Source organism: Sturnus vulgaris, chromosome 5, assembly GCF_052056855.1.
Source record: "Sturnus vulgaris isolate bStuVul1 chromosome 5, bStuVul1.hap1, whole genome shotgun sequence".
Classification (NCBI taxonomy): Eukaryota; Metazoa; Chordata; class Aves; order Passeriformes; family Sturnidae; genus Sturnus; species Sturnus vulgaris.
This window is the reverse complement of record NC_142247.1, coordinates 67267967-67290828: the sequence shown is the minus strand read 5'-3', so window position 1 is coordinate 67290828 and position 22862 is coordinate 67267967. Positions and strand designations below refer to the sequence as shown.

Below are 22862 nucleotides of genomic sequence, written 5' to 3'. Positions count from 1 at the left end.
CAATAAACTTCCCTTGTTTCCTATTGCTCCCTCTGGATTTTATGTGAGTCTTTTATAAGGCAATATTAAACCAATCTGCTTTCAACAGCTCTTCAACACTGCCAAGAACAACTGAGTTTCCCCAAGAAAAGGTTTTTAAATGGGGTTCTCTACAAGGTTTTCTAAAACTGTCCTGGGACATACCTAGAGGAACAGTGGATTTACCCTCACAGCAGGGAGGATGCTCTCACTCCCCTGACTCTTTCATTGGTGCTAACTGGCATCACCTTTCACCTCTCATCTCTGTGCCTCAGGATTGTGCGTGTCTGATGCATCAGCAAGAAAGGATAGAAAGGTACTGAAAATTATTTCAACATTGCACAGGGACAACTGGTTTCCCCAGCAAAGAATGCAAAGGATTTCTATGTTCTGTCACTTATGTTTGGTGACACCAGGGGGTGATCTGAGTAGGTGAGGATTGGGAATGACCATTGCTTTGTTTGCTACTTTGTGTTGACAGCTCTGGTCTGAAGGTGTCCAGGGATGTGAAAGGAGGAGGTGGTGGGAACTCCATTTAGGTTGGAGAACACAGGTGACTCATCCCCACAATCCTGCTTTATCTGGGGACACACTTCTTGGTAAGGGCTGTCCATGGGTGGGGGCCACCCACCTACACCAATTTGTCTTACCCTCCCCAGGACTGGGAAGTTCTGAGCTTGTCATGGGGATTTTGAGACTGCAGGGTGACACCATGGAGGTAGAGTCCTGTTTCCCAGGAAAAACATCCTATTTTACGTATTCAAATCCTTTCTTTATATATGGAAGACAGGAAACAGAAACACAGCTTAGGGTATAAAATGTGCTTCTCTCCTTTTATCAGACTTGGCAGCCTGTGCACTGCTGCCTATGTAGTGGCATTGCAGTAGAGGCATCCTTGAGCACAAAGGATGCTGAGCAGAGGTTCAGAGTGAAGTGTTAATGCAAAGGCTGATTTGTCAGGGGAGGCTTCTCCTTTGGGCTGTGAGGGATGGATGCCCCCAGGGTTTCTCATGGGTGGGACTCCTGAAGGAAGCTGTGAGGCAGATTTGGGTGGTCAGTGAGCAGCGTCACTATGGTGACACTGAACAGACATCTTGGTGTGATGGGGACTATTTTAGAGCAGATCACAGAGATGGGCTTGCAGCTCAGTTTCTCTCCTGTTCTCTCTGGTGTGCACCTCCCACATGCTTTCTCTGCAGCTTGTGTAACTCAGGGCTATATATACAAACATTTAATACCTATTCTGGCCCATATTCCTTCTCTTAAACATGGTGAAGGTACCACTGATCATGGTCTTCCTGAAGTGATTTCACTATACTGATCACCCTTATTGTTTTTTTGCAGTATGGTCTTCTACTAAAAGCATGTTTCTGGGATATTTAAAAAAGAAGTACTTGCTGATCAAGTAGAATTTTTTTGGTGTTTATATTTAAAGTTTTAATGTCATCTGCAGGCAGGGTTGTGTTGTTCTAGGTGTTCTGTTAGTACTAAAAATATGTGCATTCTTGCCCTATAGTCTTTGGATCTCTGGTGGAAATAGAAATAGAGTCTGGGTGTAGAAGCAATATAAATATCAACATGAAAAATACACAGGCTGAAGGAGAAAAGTTTCCATATCTGCATCAGAGGGTTTCTGCCAGCATTGCTCTATCTGAACTCCAGCCAGAAGCACTTAGCTTGTGAAACATCTTCATTTGGCACTCCAGAGCCCCTTCTCTTTCCACCACAAGAACTCCACAGGGGGAAGCTACATCTGCCCTTGGGGAACACTGTCAGCACATCCCTTGCTGAAAGCAACTCACTTGTGTACAATAGCAGCTGTGCTGCTCTCATTGAAAATCCACTTGCCTCTAGGTCTGAATCATCAGCTTTGGTGGATTATTTCTCTGTGCGTGAAAAGTTGATTGCACAAATTTACTATCTCTTGGTGTAAGATTGCTTATTTACTAAGGACTGGCACAGTCTTGTTTCTGTGAAAGCAACTAAAATGAGAAAGAGGCTTGGGGTTTGGGGACTGGGGTTTCTGCATTCAGCATCCCACTGATATAATCTCCAAAACTAAATCTGTCTTCCAGGGCTACATTCATGTGTCAGCTCTGGTCCTCTGCAGACCCGTCTGTAGCTCACAGAGCAGGTCCACCTGTGCTGTTGGTTCAGAAATGAATTCTTATCAGATTAAGCATTTTCAGTCTAGTAGGTGTCAAACTTCAAAGAGAATTGCAGTTGAATCTTTCATTTTGCCAGATGACTTATAAATCAAACATTATTGCTCATACATCAGCAGTAATTTTGTTCATGCCTTCCATCATACCAGCACCAATGCTGGGTACTGGCAATCCAGCATCCAGCAGCCATGCATTTTCCAATCTTCCACTTATAAGGATGGAATGGGAAGCCTTACCAGAGCTGAGGCACTTCAGATTGCCCAGCTATTTTTCAACACCATTAACTAATGAATAGGACAATCTACATGACTGGGCTAAAACTCTGGAGAGGTTTCCTCTCCTCACTACCATGTGCTATATCCTAAATTTCCCCACATTTATTCCCCTTCACAGTCTTTTGCAGGGCTCATCTGTTTATGCAGCTTCCTGACAAAGGATGAAACAAGAGCTGACGTGGGTGCAGGAGAAGTTTATGTTTAGCTTTATTGTGGGTGGCTCTCCCTAGGCAGTTCAGGATTTATACTGCATTATTCAGAACTATAATGTGTTATTGTGGTGCTTGGATCTATATGTCAACTCAGTATCACCTGCTGTCCTTTGTAAACTTTCTTTGGAGGAGAACCATGCTCAGTGTAAGGTCACAGAGGAGGTTCCCACCACACCTGTGCTCTCGTGGCATTTTACAAATATTGAAGCTAATGGTTTCATCAATAGATCTTTCTCCAAGGTCACCCATCAGAGAAATATCTTTCCCCAAGTGCTTGCTGTGCTCTACAAATTTTATCTTAGGGAAGCAAATTTCTAAACCAAGTCAAATTTCAGCTCAAAATTCTGGTGCATCTTTCAAGTGTGACACAAGAAGCTGAATGCAAAGATTTCTTTCTCTCAGAGATCATGGATAACTTGCATAGTAGCATAGATCATCCAACACATGTATCACATTTATATGTGCCGTGGTAGAACTTGATCTTAATACCTGATGAGAACTGCACTGAAATGTAACATCTCATTTAATCACAAAAAAAAAGTGATAGACAAGGTTGAGTCTCCATGCCAATTATAATTAGGGATGTCATCACCTCTGGAAGAGAAATATTTGTGAAGTAACCCAAAACTTACAGTGGCAGACCTATGCCAAGCATGCAAATTGCCTGATTCTGGCTGGCTGAAATCTAGTAGCTTAGATCAGGCCATAAAAGAGAACAAAGAAACAAACAAACCAGGGAAAAGTTGCAGAACACATGGTAAGATGGAGAAAACGAGTAAATTTCTTCTATGGAAATGGAGAAGTTCCTTCATGAAATATTAATCAGGTGCTGACATAAATTTGCTGAAAATTAATCAAAGTGCTTTAAATTTCAATTGTTGGCTGTTATATCTCAGATTTTTTTTTTCTTGCCTTGTGAAAAATGACAGAAACGGCTTTCCAATTAGGTGATTTTGTGAATATAATTTCATCTTGAAAACTCATAGACAAAAAACATTGATTATTGCAATTAACACCAGCAGCAGCATGAGGCTACCAACCATACAAGTTCATGCCATGTCTAGCATTTTGTAAAAGTTTGAAAAGCCTCAAAAATTTAGGATAAATTTCAGTATAAAGACATATGAAGCAAGAGATTATACATCAATGTAGAAGGAAATCATTGGTCTTAAAATAAAAAACTTATATTCTATTACTTTAGAACAAGTAGAAAAATTCAGAACACTGTGTTACTATTCGTACTGTGTTAGCATCAACATCTGATGCTTTGTTTTCCACAAAGTCAACACACAGCAGATGCCCAGCCCTCTCCTCAGAGATCTATGATACCCTGTTTCAGAAAAAAAAAGTATTTAAAATATTAATCACACAGGAAAACAGATGTCTCTGACATGTTACTCTTTAAGTTTCCAGATATTAAATAATTCTATAGATTAGAACTTCATGCATTAATTTAGCCTGGTGAGGAACAAAGAGCCCCTCAAGATCACCAGACATTAATATGGTGTGGAAATATAGGTCTTTGTTATTTGTTAAAATACATGAGAGCATTTGGCACCAGCTGAGTTCTTCCAAAGTGAGTCTGGTCTCAGGAGAGGGAGTTACAATGAGCAGACCACCAGAGGCAGAGCTCTGGGTCAGGCCATGCAGGCTCCTAAATCATTAGAGTTTCTCCCTACTCTGACAATAAGTACATTCAAGTGAGCCCGAGGCTTTGTGCCATCTGGACAATTTGTGGTGTAATGATCTTGATGTAATGCAGGGTTAGACCTTCGAAAGTCCCACCATCTTCCCTTCTGTCTTCTTTGGAATCAGCTGAATCCTACTGCTTTTTGTCCATCTGCTTGTTTCTTCCAGGCACTGGTGACAGCTGAAAGCCCACCAGCAGTGACTGCAATGAGCAGGCAAGTGCTGTGTGCTTATTGATTGTGTGCTAGTTGACTTTAGTCTCAGCCTTCACGTGTGGTCCCAGGAAGGCATGGAAAAGGAAAAATGGGAGTACAAAGCCTTTGGGGACAAAGGAGCAGCTGGCTTCTGTGACCTGTGGAAGTCACTGCAATTATTCCTCCTAGGTCGTGTGGGAGCACCAGCACCAGGCTAAGGTCAGCAGTGTCAAATGCTGGGTGAGAGAGGTGATGGCATCAGTGTGCAGTAGTCTTGCCCAAAGTAAACCATGATGTTTTCAGTGTCATGTTCTGGGGATGAAATATTTATCTAAGAGAAGCTTTTACACTTGTGCTTAATGCAAGTGAGGCTTAACTAAGTGAAGTTAACACCATCTAAAACATAGCCCCCCCAAGGAGTATCTGTGCATTTAGTCTTTAGACACGTATTTAACCTTTCCCTCTTAATTGATTCTTAAGCATCTATTTTTTTCTGCCCACACAGAGATCATTGCTGCTTTGTGCTCCTAATCACTTCTCAGCTCTCTGCAAGCCTGCAGGGTTTTCCTTGAAGCTGGATCTCCCCGTGAACCTGTGTTCCAGCTAAGGTGCTCTGCCTGGGCTTTCTTGGCTCACTCCAGAGCCAGCTGCTGGGTTTCACTCTTGCTAGTGTGCCAAGATGTTCTCACATTTTGGCAATACAGAGAATATGGCTGAGCCTCTGCATATGTGGAGGGCAGAGAGTCCTTCTTTACTACTCTTTCTGTTTCTATTCTGTTGAGGCTCAGTCTGTCTGGTGGCACAGGGATCCCCAGAGCCCCACCAGACTCACAGAGCAGCAGAGTGCATCCTTTCTCTTCTCTGGCTGCGTGTGGGGTGACTTGTGCTGCCACCCAGCCTGCTCTGATGGGACCCAGTCCTGGCTTGGAGCCCCAAGTAGCAGCATTCAAACGTGGCCTGGAGCTCTCCACATCACTGGTCAGGATGGGAGAAACTGGAATAGGGGAGGTGATGGCCAGCAGCGGGCAGAGTCCCCTCTGTGGCTCCTTTTCCCTGCCCCAATTTAATGAGAAGTCAAAAAAAACCTTCCCAGGCTGTTGCTCCCATCCCTATCTGGTTTGAGCTGTATCTCCCATTTGCCACAAACACTCAACTGGAAATTTTCCAAGTTAGGATGGTTCTTATTTGCTGATTGAGGTATAATATTTCTCCCTGTGATATATTCACTGCAAGCACTTCAGAGCAGGAGCTGCTGCCTTGCCCTTGCCTGTGCAGGGCTGAACTCTTGTCTCATCACCTCTCACCATTCAGTGATGAGATTTGATCTGCTTAACTTGCTCACCATCATATGGCAACATTTACACACTTCTGACCTCCTCCAGGAGAATCTCCTGCCTATTCTGGTCTAAGAAAGACAGCAGGTGTCTCTGGGACCCCCAAAGGCACGAAAATATTTCTAATGAAAATATAAGCCCTTTCTTTGGGTTTGCCCAGCATCTACAATATGAGGGCAAGGTAAGTGCCTGATTACCCAGACAGGGTGTCACCTACTTGTTTTGATGTGCACCTGGTAACAACAGAAAGCAATAGAAAGGGAGCAAAACCTGGAAAGAATCTTCATTTTTTTAAAGAAAGACCTATTTACCAGTGGATTGTAGCTTTCTGATGTTTAGTTGTTTTCTTTCCTTTTTCTTTTATTTGTTTTGTTTTGTTTTTTTTTTTTTTTTTAACATAAAAGTATTAAAAATTTAACAACAGTAGCCTCTGTTGAAATGATCCTTCGCTCGTCCACCCCCTTACACCCTTCCCCCCACAGCCCAGACTGGTAACTCTTCCATCACATGAATGTTACCTCAGGCAACAGCATTCAGCGAAGTGTGAAATCACAATTAACGGAGCAAGTGTTTTGTAAGTGAGCAGAGACGGCCACAAATTACATCCTGCTATTAGCTGACTTTAGAACAACATTGTTGAACAGCTTCATGATTACTGGGCTGTGGCGTGTATTAAAAAAACATTAATAAAACATAATTGATTGTGAATTGTGCTTACTGCCTTTATAGCACTAATCACAAAAGTCTCAGAAGTTTGCTGGAAACAAAAGCTGCCCTCAGCTATTTATGGGAACTGGATTGTAGTAAAAATTTTACAGAACGTGTTTTGCAGATGTTGTAAATCAGTAAACTACCGAAGCCTATGGGATTTGCTGGCTGATAGATCCTCCTTGCCTTTTTCTTTTCCAGTTGGCAAAGGAGACTGCCTTACCTCCACCAGAAAGTACCACGGGAAGGGTAAACAATACTCCCAATGTCTCAGATCTGCCGTGCACTAGGTGTGTCCTCAGATGCAGGTAATGTCACTGACAGGGAGCAGGAGCTGTGGCTGCTGTTTACTGAGAAACGGGCAAACACAGAGCCGTACTTCAAAAATACTCACATTTATGTCCCTCTTTTGGGCCCCAGATAATTGTCAAAGTTTAGATCAGGTATTCTTACAGGACTGTTAATTCTGATTCATGACCCTGTCTGGGCTCGTGGAGGGACAAAAGTTTATGGCTACGTTATCAAACTTGGATGCCCTGCTAAGAATTGTTGGACTTTAAAAAGGCTGCTCACAGTTAGTCAAATGTGGGACCTTAAAAGAATCTGAGGCTCAGCCAGTGACACAAACAGATTGCTCTTCTTCATCAGTTAGTGCTTCAGGTATCTAAATCTCTCAGGCTGAGAATTCCCAAAGCACTTCTGACACTGCCTGCACTTGCTGATCAAGGTGATGCTTAAATCCACTTCTAAGCCAAATCTAGTCAGAGGAAGATGGACCTCTGCTAAAGTCCTCAGGAAAACAGGCTCAGGGATGTGGGCAGGATCTTGCCCTAGCTGTAACTATTTAAGAAGTTTCCTCACCCCACAGAGAGGTGGCATAAAGTGAGGAATAAACCTCACAAGTTCTGAATCTCTCCTGCTGTGACCACTAAAAATGCTAGGAGTGTTGAAAAATCTTAGAAGTGGATCTAAAATTAGGTAATATAATGCCTGCATTATTTATTGACTTTCTTTTTTTCAGCCTGTGCCCTGACAAATAAACTTGCATAAACAGTGGGAGTAGATTGCTGAAAAGTATTTCCTGTTGAAGAGCTAGCAGCAAGAGTTATTTTTAATGAAAATAAACCAGAGAAAGCAAATTTTTCCTGTTTCTGCAAAGACTTATCTCATAAAGGCAGCAACAAACATGCCTTGTCCTGAGTGTCACAAGGGAGTGACTTCTACTGCTAAGAAATGAAATGTCAGTCAGTTATCACTCAGGCTCATTTCAGTTTAGTACTCAGCTCTTTGAGGGTGCATCCTGGAACGAATAACTCCAACCTGCCCCAAGCTTCTCCTCTTCCCATACCACCTGTCCCTCCCTCAGATCTGATGCAAACTGCTTGCTTAGCTCCTTTCATGCAGCTCCACAGCAGAGTATGTACATGCAGATATATATTTTTATAAGAGCCAGAACCTCACACCCCCAACACATACACTGCATCCTCTCACTCTAAATGGCCATTGCTATGGCAACAACAGCTTAACTCAAAATTTAGAGAGGCATTTAGCACAAAAGAAAGAAGAGATGAGACACTGGGTAAGGCCATGGTTTGGTGGGCCACTGTGGCTCCATTCACCAAGTGCTTGGGGACACTCTGGAGACCTTGCCACTTGTAGTCTGTCACCTTCTGGGTGCAGGAAACAGCTTTCTCTAGCACTGGCTTTGTCCTTATTCTTTTCTGTGCTGACAGTAAATGGCCTTGCAGCCATCTAGTTGGCCACAGAACTGAATCTGCAGTCTGCCCAGCTTGGTCCTCGATATGTCTGCTGGAATAATTCATGCCCTGGTAGTGTTAGGGGCAATTCCTTGCTAATGATGGGAAGGAGACACACAGGCCCTATTTAGAGTATCTGGAACAGTGCTGGTGTTCTGCATCAGCCTGTGTGGTGGCAGATGAAGACCCAGCTGAGTTGTAGGATAAAGCACAGTGCATGTCTGTGACACTTCTCCTTGCAAGGAGTTGCTCTGTGGTGCCAAACCTCTGACATAATGACAAAGTAGAGGGAAGACAAACATGAGTAACCTCAACAATTCCTAGTGAATTCATGTTTTTCTAACACCTGTGCAAATTTTGTCTTATGTTCTTATATAAGGCCACATCTTAAATAAGCCAAGATGAAAGGTCCACAAGGAGAGGGACCTTTTAGAAGGGCATGAGAGGAAGAAGATTTACATTAGATATAGAGAAGAAATTCTTTCCTATGAGTGTGAAGAGGACAGGTTGCCCACAGAAGCTGTGGACTCCCCATTACTAGAAGGGTTCAAGGCCAGATTGGCTGGGGCTTGCTAGAGGGATTGAAATTAAATGGTCTTTAAGGTCCCTTCCAACCCAAATCATTCCATGGTTATTCTATGGTGATGATCCTTTTCTTTGGGCAAAGCATGAAATTGGCAAAAAATATTCAGAGAAATGTTCATTTCTAATTTTAGATATCTAAAGTGAAGTTCCTTCTTTGGAACCTAAAGCTAAGCAAGATGAACCTAGATCTTAACTGTGCTCCTTTCATCCCTCACTAGAGGCAGACAAAGAGTTTTGGTCAAGGAAGAGTTAAAACTGCTTTGCATGGATGTTTGTATAGAGGCTTATTATTTCTTGGAAGGTACAGTCCACAGTAAGTGTACTCCTGCCTCACTCCAGGAGGAGTTAGATCTGATTTATTTTGGGAGGATCAGGACTGGATATACTTTCTGTGTGGCCTGTGTGTCTTGTAATAACAAACTCTCTTGTTATTACAATTCTCATTGCAAGCTAAGATTAATACTTGTATCCCAAATTTCACCGAGGCCAGCATGAATGAATAATAATCCCATTAAAGAATTCAAGAACTGGCCAAGAGTCACTAGTTGTATTTGTTAACGAAACTGAACCAGAGGTGAGGATTTCATTGCTTTGCTTGCACTTTCTGGCTTTGACTGAGGAGAAACTTCATGACTGCCAACATTTCTACTGACCACAGGAAGGCAGAGGCATCCACATGGCAGCAGGCAGGCAATGAAAGCCATTCTGTGATAATTGCCTCAAATTCTGCTGTCAAGCACTGATTGAAAAATGAGAGCTGAGAAACCACAAGGCCAGGTGCATGAGAAAAAAAGTAGGTTAGGAATTGTACATGCCAGATTGTGAATCAGGCTGCATTTCCCTCAAGGGCATATTCTTCCAGTTCCACAGACTGTTTTATGGAGAGGAAGATGATGGAGAAGAACCATCTCTGGAGATTGCCTGTTTTTCCCAGGGCTGTGGTGTTACTCCACATGCCAGTGTCATGGCTCTGGAAGGCAGAGGGCCCCACATCACACGTGATGAACTGCAGAGCTATCTTGGAGCAATGAGAAATATCAGGAAGCAAACAGCAGCCCTGGACGTGGCTCTGCTGCAGCAGTAGCTGAGCAGCAGCTCAGGGTGTTGCTGAGCTTAGGGACAAGTTCTGGGGGTCTCACTAAAAGTGCCTGGAAAGAAAGGAATTACAGAAGGATAACAACCATGGAAATGTGAAGGAATTTGAGGGGAAATTTTGAAATTCATTTTCTAGCACAGATAGCTTTGACAAAATCCTAGAGCTTTAAACTACATGACAGCTTGCAGGGAGAAAGAGCTGCAGTTCTCTAAGTTTTAAATTGAATGACCTTATGTGCTTTTTAGGACTATCACATTCAGTTTGGCAGCAAGCAGTGAAATACCCTTCCTTCATGGCTCAGGTCCAGCTACCTTTTTGTCAGGAAAGCAGAATCAGCACGGCCAACATCTTCTGCCTTTTCTTATTCCACACTGGAATGAAAAATACACATGGAAAACTGGGGAGACCTGTGAAAGCAGGTGACAATATTTAAAATGGAAACTCCTATGGCATCTCTCCAATATAAAATGAAGATAGCACTTGAGTAACAGCCTACTCTTATCACAGGCTGCATTTTTTTGGTACATCCTAGTAGGCTGTAGAAATGACATCTACATTTGCAATAAAAAAGGTGTCAAAGATAGCCAATACTCCTGACCAGAGGAAGTCTCACTGATTTGGATGAGCTACTGACAGCTTTGACTGTGCCCTACCTGTAACTTTCCTGTCTAAAACAAGTCTGCAAGGCGTGAAATCAGGGTTTACTGAATTCAGAGCCACGCTTTCACTGATGTCAGTCAAACACAGGCTATCCCCAGGTGACACTTGCCTTCTGGTTTGAGTGTTTTCTTTCTGACATAAAATAAGACCAGGGCATTTTATTTTTTCCAAGACAGATACATTATCTGGCAGTTTCCAGCTGAAGTAAAATAGGTTACAATAGTGATACAGCCTATCTATGGAAAGCCTCTCTGCCTGTGGTTTCCTGCAGGGAGGATTTTTGATGTTTGCTCTGTGGCTGAGTTCACTCTTCAGCTTTCTTTATCAAGGGATTTTAATCATATTCTTCATTCCTTTATTCAGCCACCTTCCTTTCCTCAAAAACAAAACCTGTAACAAATTAAGATCTTCAAAGCCTGTATTTTGTCCGATTTTGTTGACACTGGCTAGCGTTCAAACTTTATTGCAATTGACAGTTAATGTAATTGCATAAGCCCTATTTCCTTAGGAAAACAGCCTTCAAAAGGCCAGGGCATGCTACAAGAATTCTATCCTTGCAGGGTCCCAAGCTTTAACTTTTAAACCTTCCCTATTATGTAACCCAATAGCACAGCTTTATTCCTGGAATTTGTTAATTATAGAACATGATTCATCAAATATATTTTAGACATTGGAACAGGATGAAATAAATTGCACACTACCATATCTGTTTTTCTCCATGGATAAGGACATGGTCTGTAGAACTGGACAAAGGAATTTCCTGGGTGGAGTGGACTCTTCAGACTCTCATTTAATCAGTGAGGCCAACATGGCCAAAAGTTGTTGGCAAACAATTCATTTCACAGAATCACAGAATCAGTCAGGCTAGAAGGGACCAGTGGGTCACCTGCTCCAAACTCCCTGCTCCAGCAGCATCATCCCAGAGCTGTGGGATGCACAGGACTGTGCCCAGATGGTTCTTGACTCTCTCCAGTGAGGGGGACTCTACAGCCTCTCTGGACAATCTGTTCCAGTGTTTGGTCACTTCACAGAACTGAAATTATTCCTCACATTCAGTTAGAACTCTTGTGCATCAGTTTCTGCCCTCTGCCTCTTGTCCTACTGCAAGGCTGAACAGGCTCAGCTCCCTCAGCCTGTCCTTGTAAGGGAGATGCTTCAGTCCCTTAAACATCTTTGTAGCCTCTGCTGGACCCTCTCACTCTTACTGAGGAGCCCAGAACTGGACTCAGTATCCAGATGTGGCCTCATTAGGGGTGAGTAGGGGGGCAGGACCACCTCCCTTAAATGGCTGGCAATGCTTTTCCTAATGTGTCCCAGGATATCATTGACCTTCTTGTCTCCTGGGGCACACTGTAGCTCATGGACAGCTTGTTGTGCCCCAGAACCCCGAGGTCCTTTCTATTTTAGGCTGATTCACACCCTGCACTCTATCGATGAAATCCATATATAATTACTCGGGTCACATGAGACATCAACAACAAAAATATCTCAATAAGAGGGTCTCCCCTTCCTTTTCAAATTTTCAGTATAGTAGAGGTCTGGTCCCTCTCTCACATTATTTGGATGTTATCAGGCCTTGGTAGTATCAGACCTTGTGCCTTAGCACTAAAAGCTCTCCTCTGTGATTAGGAGAAATCCCATATGAAATAGGGCGAACTCACATTTTGCAAATCCATTCTCTCTGTGGGCAGTGTTTCAGTTTCATTCTGGGATCATTGATTTACTGGCTTTGAGCTGTTTTCTTCATCAAGCCCAGAGGATAAGCTTTTTTTGCACTGCATCTTTCTCTCTTCTATGGCTAATGCTAGTTTATTCTCCTTCAAATCTTATGTAAAGCTTTTACAGGAGAATACATCTGTGATATGCTCTTCGGCTGTTATTTCTTGGAAAAAATATGAATAAACCAGAATAAACTGGAAGATTGTCAGTGTATTTTGCAGATTATCTGTGTTCCAACTCTACTCACAGGAAAATGCAAAGTCGATTAAAACCCACCAAGTGTAATAAATATGTTTTTTGATTCTGTCAGCATGGCTAAAGATAAAAGCTAATGGCAAATCCATAACACAGTCATACAGATCAAATGATCTATCAATCCATAAGCTTGCATTCATGACAGATAAATGCTCTTATTATCTTCACAGCATGCCCCAGTTAGTCCAGCATGAACTTGGTGAGTTAACTTGGCACTCTGCAGTCAGGGTGTTGGCATGCAGGAAGTTTGTTTGTTACAATAGCATTTTAAATGATCAAAGTTCCATTCTTTCAGTCTGTGAACTGTTCCTTTCATTGATTACTGCTCAGCTCAGTCCCTCTCAGGTGTATCCCACTCCTTGTTCCCAGTTGTGACCTCTGTGTGTTCCTCTTCCAAGCCTTTCCCCTCTTCATGCCAGCAGCTTCTTTCTCCCAAGTTATTCGTGCACTGAGCCTCAAGCAGAAAACTCTCTACATTTCCACTGACCTAGGGCTTCAGACAACCACATGATGGGAAATATTTGACAAATTTAACAACAGGCACCACAGTCAGACAAAACTTGTACATTTTTCAAGATAAATTCAAGAATTTGTGTCAGTTACTAACATGAGACTTTCTCTCGTCCACTGGTTCAGGAGTCAGGGGTATTATAGATTTGAACTACAAGTTCTCTTCCATGAACAGACTGTTTTGAGCTAGGACTGTAATCACAAGGAATAAAATACTGTTTAATGCAATGGCCAAATCAAGTACCAATGAAAGAGGCTCCATTTGTGTCAATCATAGTTATCTTGTTGATGGATCTCTCCCACTGTTAATGTTAAAACCCTTTTCGTTCTCTTGTTCCAGCTATTCAGAATTATTCATTCATCCTGAATGAATATTTTGTGCTTAAACTGAATCTTAGAAGCTTATTTAGAACCACTTAAGATCTTAAATTAAATATGAGTGTAATGTGGGGAGGCATGGAAATGAAAGATCCATAATTTTTCAAGTGCAAAATTAAATTCCTCCCTCCTTTCCTCTCTGATTTGATGCATCTAGTACAAAGTATATGGAATTTGAGTAGGTGTACTAAGAAATTCAGAGCGTTTTGATAGATATCTGCATGTGAGAGATACACAACTATTGTAAATCCACAGAAATTTATCAATTGATTAGTTTCTTTTCTGATAGAAGTTGCAGATTTTCTCCATTTGCATTTAAAGGCCAATAGAACTGACTTATGATTTTTTTCCTCTTTTATCTATTGCATCTCAGGACCCACAGGGAAGAAATTAAAAACTCATCATCTGGCCAGCATGAAGGCTCAGAGCTTTGATGGTTTCAGCTGTTAAGCCTGCTGTTCTACAGAACCCATTTTTGACTCCTGGCTCTGCTGCCCAAACCAATGTGCTGATGTTTGGTTGGAAGCGATACAGTTCCAGACAGGGTTAGCAATTTATAAAATTTCCATCAGCCTAAGCATAGCAGTGAGCATATATGTGCATGCATGCATGTGGGCTTTGGTGCTGTTTCCAGCATTCAGGAAACAATTACAGGAGAGCATTAGCTGTGCTTCAGTGCAGACTGTGAGTCTAAAGTAATGGCATGATCTTCACTCAGGGACCCAGTGTGTCCCAGAAGGATCAGCAAGACAACAGGGAAGTAAAACTACAACACAACTAATTTTCTCTAGGTTACTTCTCTGTTTTGAACACGTAACCCTTACACTCAGAAATATTTTTTTTTGTGGAATTAAGAACAGCTGTCTCCTTTTCAGCAGCTGAATCGATAAACAGGATTTTGTATTTCTCCACAATTACAACTCTTTTTATTACAGAGTATAATGCCATTCCTGTATTTTAGCAATGAGAAGCTGTGGAGAAAATGAAGTATGACCTGAATCAATGGCAGAAGAAGCAAAGATCACTTCTTTTCCAGTGCCAGCATAAAACTCTATGAGATCATGAATGTCTAAGAACAATGAAGAGAACAAGAAGCTGCAGGCAATGGGTATTACCTTCAGTACAGCCCTGTCCATACACAAGAAGAAATGGTTCCTATTATAAGAGTGATATATATGCAAAAAGTAAACACCATTTAGGTTACCAAAACACTTTTTCAAGTCTTCATCATCCAAAGTTAATTCGTTTCCCCTCAAAAACATTAATTGAATATCCATTTCTCTTTACCAGTGCTGCCTCACTTAAACTAGATAACTGTGGCTGCAGTGCTAGTCCTTTACAAAGTTATTTGTCCATAAAGAGAATTAATTACTATGAGAAAATGCATAGCCAGGAGATGAACTAAGAGAAAAGAGCTCTATGATAATAGGTCAGAACTATTTAAAGTGCCCTGAATACTCATTGTGCTGTTGATGAGAAGGAGCAAACCCTGGAATTTTCTATGAAGATGTCCTTCAGCACTTTATGACTGTATGACAATCATCTAATTTAAATACTGACTTCCCCAAATCTCAGAAAAACACATGGTCATCACATATTTCCTACACTCTACTCATTAAAGCACATGAGATTTTTTTCCTGGTGGTTTTAGTTTTGCAATATAATACACAAAATCCCCTTCTAATCATTGGAAAGGCTTCAGTCTAGCAGGTAAACCAGTGCACTGAAATCTGGTTCCAGTCTCATGTCTGTCTTTGGCTGACCTCTTTGTACCTATAGAAAATAGGAGATAATATAACTTTGTGACCTTGCAGTTGTGTCCTGAGGATTAATGCTGGAAGGCACTACCCGCAGTGCACAGCAGCCAGGTCAGTGAGAACACTCTGCTCTTCTTTGCACGGAGGTAAATTAGCTGTGCCTCTGATGGCAGCAGAAATTTGGCCCCATTGGATGAATCCCATGATCTCCAGGCTTTAGACAGATTCATTCAGCTGGCACCATGCCTCAGACCTAACTTCAATGTTGTGACATATCTTGCAAGGAAAGGTGTCTTTTGGGTTGTGAGAGAGTATGTTGATAGGTAAAGCAGGAATTAGGGGCATGCTGGTAAAAAAGGAGCTACTATCTGGAGAGTTTAATCACCTGCTCCCTTCTGAAAGGACTGGTGGAAGAACAATTCAGTAAGGCATGTGGGATCATCTCTGCTGCTAGCACATAGAGAATAAAATCATAAACGAGCCATTTTTTCCAGAGCTCCCTCTACTTTCTGGGCACATGAATGTTCCTTAGGAAAATCCCATGGGATTTTCAGAGAATCTGAGTTTGGCTGCTGCTCCAAAGTGCTTTCTGGAGAGCCTTTCTAATGGCTGTGGGGAAGAGAAGAGAAGCCAGCTGAAATATGAGGGTGTCAACAACACCTATTGAGTCTGAATTCCCCTGGGCCAGAGCTGCTGGTTAGACAGACACTGTAGGCAGAATGCTTGGCAGGCTCACTCTGCTTTTGGAAGCCAGGCTTCATCCTACAGTCACAAGCAGGGTTGTGCTGGGAACTCCTCACTGCTCTGAAAATAGCCAGCCCAGAGCTCCTGTTGCAGCCCACAGTGTGCTGGGGGATCTGGGCAACAAAGGAGCCCTCTCCCCAAGCAACCCTTAGCCTATCATGCCATGACAAACACCAGTGAAAACCTCAGCATATACCAGTCAGGCAAGCACCAGTTATTATTTGTATTAATTATTCATGTATTTCCATTTTATTTAATAACTGAGTTACAACTATTCATATTACTGTCCCCTTACTCCAGCACTTACACAGACTCAAAGGGCGAGTGATAAATACATTTAATACTTCCTCAAATGCAAATGTTTTTGTTTGTTTTTCAATGTTTATTTGCTTGACTGGAGCATTTCACTTGAGCCTCATACCCCAGTTAGTTACAGCAGACTGCAAAGTGGGATTCATGCCTGGATAAAGGTAATTTGCTTGCTTTACAACACCAAGATAAATACTGGTCTGAAGCACTGTCATGAGGTCAATCAGGTCTAAGATTTTAAATGCCAAGAGATTTACAATTCCATCCATTCCTCTGCTCCTCCTCATCTTTTCCCCAGAAATAAGACTCATTTAAAGCTTTAAAATATGGGAAGCAGAAAAGGACTCATTAATTTCACTTGCACAACAGCATTCACAACTTGTAAGGCTTTGACAGTTTCCTTAAATCCAAAGGAATTTGGATAGCTAGGGCCATGAATGTGTACCAATACTTGTATTGGAAGGACAGAGTTTTCAGGACTGAGCACACACTTTTGTCCTGCAGGAAGCTGACAGTGATGAGAGTATGTAGGAGGCTTTACTACTACATTCACATGATGCTACTTGATTTCCTATCTCATCTTGTTCAGCATATTCCCTTTGTGTTTCTTAAATCAATAGATCTGCAGCGAGCCAACAGATTTTTTTCAATATTTTGTAGGATGTTCTGCCCTTCTCACCATACTTAATATCTATTGTTTTTGGTAAGACAAATAAATTCCTTAAATGTTATATTTGCTACTTAGAAGGAAGTTGACTGTGTGTTTTGGGGGATAAGAAATTCAATTGCAGAAAGCTAAACATATATGCATGTAGCTGAATGCCTTTGGAAACAAATTCTGTGGGCTTTCATATTTGTATCATTGTCATGATTTTGGATGGGAAATGGAAAACTTGTGATGAATGCATAATAGGCCATTGCATTTCCATCTGAGACAGAAGGAACGTGCTCACTTCTTCAGAAGGGAAGACAGATGAAGGCAGGCAAGCTGCAGAATAAAACAAGAATTAAGTGATAGCCTCTTGATGATCATTGTTCTGCTATCTGTCCATTATCTGTCTGGGTGTAGGTAGCAAACACCACATGAATTTAAATGAAACCCATTACTCACACTCAATTACAGACGTGATGATAGGAGTTGCTTGACAGGTCTTACACAGGAAACTCGGATGTAATTGAGCCCGATGCTCTGTTGATTCTCCTCCAGCAAAATTCTCTACCTGTGCAGGAATATTTTAAGACCTCACTAAATTTGACAGAGTGTTAGGGCTTTTTGCTTATTTGTGTTTTGTATCATTATTGGGTCTCTACAATAACAGATGGTGAAATCTCCCGAGTAAGCCAAATGCCAGTGATTTTCCTTACAGGATGTCAGGCAAAAACACTAACAGCTCGGTTCCTATTAGTACTAGAAACCGATTGGCCAGCTCCAGCACCTTTTAAAGTTCCTGGATGTCTTTGAATCAGCTCCATGACATAGCTGAATGAGGAAGTCAATCTGCTTTAAACACTCCTTTATTATTCCCAGAGTTTCTGTTGAATATCCTATCAAACAAGCTAAAAATCTCTCTTAAAGAGCACTTTTTTTAAGAATACACAGGTTCTTTTAGAGTAAAAAAAGGGCAGTTTGCAGGTAAATTTAAAACACTCATTTGTTTTTCTTTCTTGAATCAGGGACTTCTCACTTCTGAGATAGCCACTGCTGTTGGTTTGTGTTTGCTGGCAGCAAACAGTTATAGGATTGCACTTGGCATAGGTAACAACCAGCTTGGCCAGGCTTGTCTGTCCTTGGTCTTTTCCCTATGTCTCTTGCTGTGCCATATTGAATATTGCTTAATGGCTATAATGGGATATTTACATGTATTTCATGCTCCTAGAGCTGTCCCAGTTGACTCTTTTCTCTCGTCATGATTAACTTATCATCTGCTGATCATGAAATCTCAATAGAATTCATAGTTCTCTGTAAGTGTGACTGTAGGGACATTTCTCCATCCCTGAAAGTCCCATACTCCCCACTGGTGATACGAAATATGTTGGATTCCTTTCACCACATTCATGGGCTTTGAGAGTAAGTTTGGATGTATTTATAAAGTCTATAAATTTTGATTGTCTTCTATTTATATCTAACTGCATTTCATGTTGAAATTCTTATTTTCAAGTACACGTATCTATTTATGACCACCTTTTAACTTAGATTTCCTTTTGAATGAACTGTTGGAGGTCCCCTAACAAAGAGAGGTTTGCTTTGTTGGATCTCTGATCTGAACAGGTTCTGAACTGGGGACCAGGTCTGAGTCTTTTCATTGTATTTAAAGAGAAAAGGAGAGAAGTGCTTCTCCTCTCCTCTCCTCTCCTCTCCTCTCCTCTCCTCTCCTCTCCTCTCCTCTCCTCTCCTCTCCTCTCCTCTCCTCTCCTCTCCTCTCCTCTCCTCTCCTCTCCTCTCCTCTCCTCTCCTCTCCTCTCCTCTCCTCTCCTCTCCTCTCCTCTCCTCTCCTCTCCTCTCCTCTCCTCTCCTCTCCTCTCCTCTCCTCTCCTCTCCTCTCCTCTCCTCTCCTCTCCTCTCCTCTCCTCTCCTCTCCTCTCCTCTCCTCTCCTCTCCTCTCCTCTCCTCTCCTCTCCTCTCCTCTCCTCTCCTCTCCTCTCCTCTCCTCTCCTCTCCTCTCCCTCCTGGTTCCTCTGAAGAGATAAGAGAATTTCTGACAAACACCGTGTTTTAAGCCATGTGTAAGTATAAGCAGGGGTTCTTTAGAGGTGACATGCTCACTGAAATAGATTTCATACCCATGCCAAGAGGGAGTCCTTCCCTCTTTATCTCTGGGCCTGTCTGTTGGACAGCAGTCAGTAACCAGTAATGGACACTGAGTGACACAGCAGCAACAGGGACAAGATGTCTGTCCACTTCATACAACCCTAGTTATGTACAAATGTTTGTGGATGTGGGCTTTCATTACTCTAGGCCCTTGTTTTTCAGAGGTAAGTCTTGAACTTATCTACTTTGGCATTTTCTGTTAGAAATGGGAGAGGTAGCAGAGACAGAAGAAAGAAAGCGATTCTTATGAAATGCCTTCAAGGAGAGTTAATTTCTTTTGACTGACGTCTGTGGAATTTTCATATTTATTTGGAAGGAAATCATGCTCAGCAATCGTCATTTACCTCCCAGAGAAGTGCTGCATTCGTTTGAAGGTACATTTGACACATATTGTGTCAAAGCTCACGGTCTCTCAGACATGACATGTGACAGCTGAGATTATTTGACATGCTCCAGTTAAAGGATTGAGAACCAAATTCCCAGGGGCTGAGGACAGTTTCTGTACATAAAGCTCTCTTTGAGTATAAAGGAGATTTTTCAAAAGCATTCAAAATCGTTTTTTCCTGCTCTCATAAGAGTTAATTCTGGATTCTTTTGATCACCGAGGTAGTTCTTCAATATATCTGAGCCAGTTTGGCTGAAATGATCTTAGAAAATAGGATGGGTCATGGACCACTCTGATCTGGATACCATCTGACACAGCTGTGCCTGTGCAGAGAAAATCTCTGGAGCTCCAGAACTGGAAGGTCCCTTCCCACAGATCTGATGTGAATGCTGCTGGGGCTAAGATGGTCTCCAGCCTCTTCCCAGGAACTTATATTGTGGCTGGAGACTGTTTTAGCCATTGTAAAGGATACAATCACATTCTGGTGTCTGTCACTGTTTAGGAGCTGTAGCTGCAATCTTGGAGCTCCTCTGCCCTCAGTACATATGATCAGAACTGTGCACAGCCCTTGACATGAGGAGCTGCACCCTCGTGTGTACAGTTATGTCTGGTCTCATAAATTAGACCTCTGTGGGCCCATCCTGAGGCAATGAGAATATTAGGCCCACAGTGATGGGCACTCATCCAGCTGGAATGGTCCCCACTATGTGCTAAGTCCCCACACTTGTCAATGAATTATTCAGAACAATGTCACATCCCAAAAGAACTCCAGGGACCATTCAAGCAATTTCTCAGTATGGGCAATCAGGATTATATTGTCAATGTCTTTTCACTGGCACTGTTTAGCTCATTAGTAATACAAAAAGACAGTCCTCACCACTTCTGTTAGAGAAATCTTCCCTGATGCATGCTAGCACTCCATTTGCTTTGCTAATAGCTGCATCAAGGTTTTCCCTGGGCACCAAACCCTGTTTGAGAAAACTCACGTGCCTCTTCCTACGAGGTCTCAAGTACAAGCTTCCAGGTGCTAACTGAAATTCCCATACTTCCAAAAGCTGAAAGCCCCTCAGTCAGTTCAATACAACTTCCAGAGTACAGACAGAAAGGGTATTTTCTGCAGGTGTGAGGTGGTGTTGCTGCCATTGCACAGGATATAATTTGAAACTTGTGCATAATCCATGTATTATTGTGAAAATAATAATTGAAGTAAGTATAGGTATAGAGAAGGACTACTACAAAATACAGGGGAATGATGAGCCTGTTTTGAGGGAGAACAATGTGTCTTCACATGTTTAGCTTAGTGAAAGGGAAGCTGAAGTTTTTGAAAGCTATCCATAGACACCTCAGGGGTCTGAGTATTCAAGAGGGAGGAGAGTAAAAGACATTTCTGGAATTAGAACAAATGACTGTAACCTGGTCCTGAATAAACAGACAATTGAAATTATAAAGAAGTTTCTAAACAGCAGAAGAATGAAGTTTTGGAAAAGCTTTCTGATTGCAGGAATAACAAAACCAGCAAAATTTAAGAGGGAGCTGAAGAATTCCAAAGAAGGGATTATATGACCTGATGGTTCATGACAGCAAGACCTGAACTCAGTGACCAAAGTCATCCCTTCAGGTCCTATCTCTGACAGTCTGAAAAGTATTTAAGAAGACCATGTCCCATTGATCTGCAATGACAGAGAAGGTGGAGACTGAGTCTCAATCTCTCCAGATCTAAATGCAGCATGATACCCTTGAGCAACAGTCCTGCCATTCCATATAATAGCAAAAGAGCCCAGGAATAGCTTCTGTGGTGACAGTAACTTGATTTACCACAGTTGTGAAAGAATGGACTCAAAGAGTTATTTTTCCTAAACTGTAGTATCTTTTTTCCTGGATATGCTACAAACATGAGAAATAAATTGGCAGATATCTAGATACAAATTTTAAATCAATGAGATCTGAAATGCAAGAGCTTTTATATCCAAATGGCTGTTTCATGCCCTAAATTCTCTGAGTTGTGCTTAATTCTTGCAGCACATAAGGCATGTAAAAAACCACCCACTCACTACTTCAGAGCCATTTTTCTTCATCTAAATGAAATTTCTTTAGTTCCATTCATCTTTACAGCTCATTCAACAGGTCCCTCTGCAGCAGTGAAGGGAAGCATGTCTCAATGTGCTAATCCAGCTCGGAGATGGATTAATTGACTCACATGCCCCTCTGATCACTAGCCAGATGTCTTTCCCCAGCTGGCAAGCCTTACTAATTTTCTTGTTGTTGTTGTTGCTGTTAATTCTGGGTTTCCAGCCAGCAGGGGCTCAATCAAGGGCAACATGCCCTCTGCCGACATTTTGTATTTTTTGGTCTGCTTTCCCTTGGGCAAAGGCATTCAGCTATGAACCTCCTTCCCTGGCTCTTTGTCATCTGGCCTGTGGCCCCTGGAGAGAGCTCTCCTGGTGCAGTTGCACTTGTGTATCCGGCACGTTGGGCCACCACAGGGCTGTGCTGTGAATATTCAAGGTGCTGAAGGAGGCATATGGAGCTCAGAGGGCCAATCCCAAGAAGTGACCCAAAATTCCAGGTCTGTGCATTGAATTTTTTGGACAAAGAAATGAAAAGACTCATAACAAGAGTTCGAAATATTTCCTTTGTCAGGCTAAGAAAGGAAATTTCTACAAAATGACAGGAGAGAAAAGTCAGGAATGCTTAAGAGGATGGTGGTGCACGACTAGACCAGTTGGGAACACTAAATTGGGAAGCAATGTAACATAAAGAGTGGTTTGAAGATGGCATATATGTGTGCTCCAGGCTCTACTCCTTATTCTGTCACTGCCCCGATGTCTTGGGCAAGACACTTCACTACTCTGGTACTTTCTAATGCCTAAGAGAGTTTGGGGTATTTTTGAGGTACTTGTTAATGAGCAAGGCAGTATGAAAATTAAATATAATTTGCATCACTGAACATACAGTCATGTGTTTTCAGCATGAAGGCTTCTGCCATGACTTGCAGTGATTTTGCTAAAACCATGATGTTGCCACATGGAACGATGTCCATTTTGGCCAGACTGTAGAACATTGCTTGTCTTGGGTCATCACCGTGATCACATTGAGTAGAAACTTAATGTACAAGAATTCAACTGGATGGTCCAACTTTTATTCACCTCAGCAGTGACTTCTTCACACACAGGTTATCAGTAGTGGTCACTGAGGAAGGGCAGCTGAGAACAGGCAGCAGTAGGAATATTTGAAGATTTGTACTATTTAACACCAGGACCCTGAAATTCAGCTATGCATACAGCTAGAGAATTCTGTGAATTA

The 22862-nt window shown here is 42.0% G+C and overlaps 1 protein-coding gene across 5 annotated transcripts in view; it reads right to left on the bottom strand.

The window, feature by feature from the left end:
• GRM3 (glutamate metabotropic receptor 3) overlaps positions 1–22862 on the bottom strand; it is a 102609-nt gene that overhangs the window by 47047 nt on the left and 32700 nt on the right. For 2 of the 5 annotated variants that reach the window (XM_088165889.1, XM_014883132.2), the window contains one exon: positions 17477–17585. The exons of the other annotated variants lie outside the window; for them this stretch is intronic. The gene's annotated coding sequence lies outside the window, so the exon portion shown is untranslated. The remainder of the gene's footprint in view (positions 1–17476; positions 17586–22862) is intronic. 5 annotated transcript variants of the gene reach the window in all.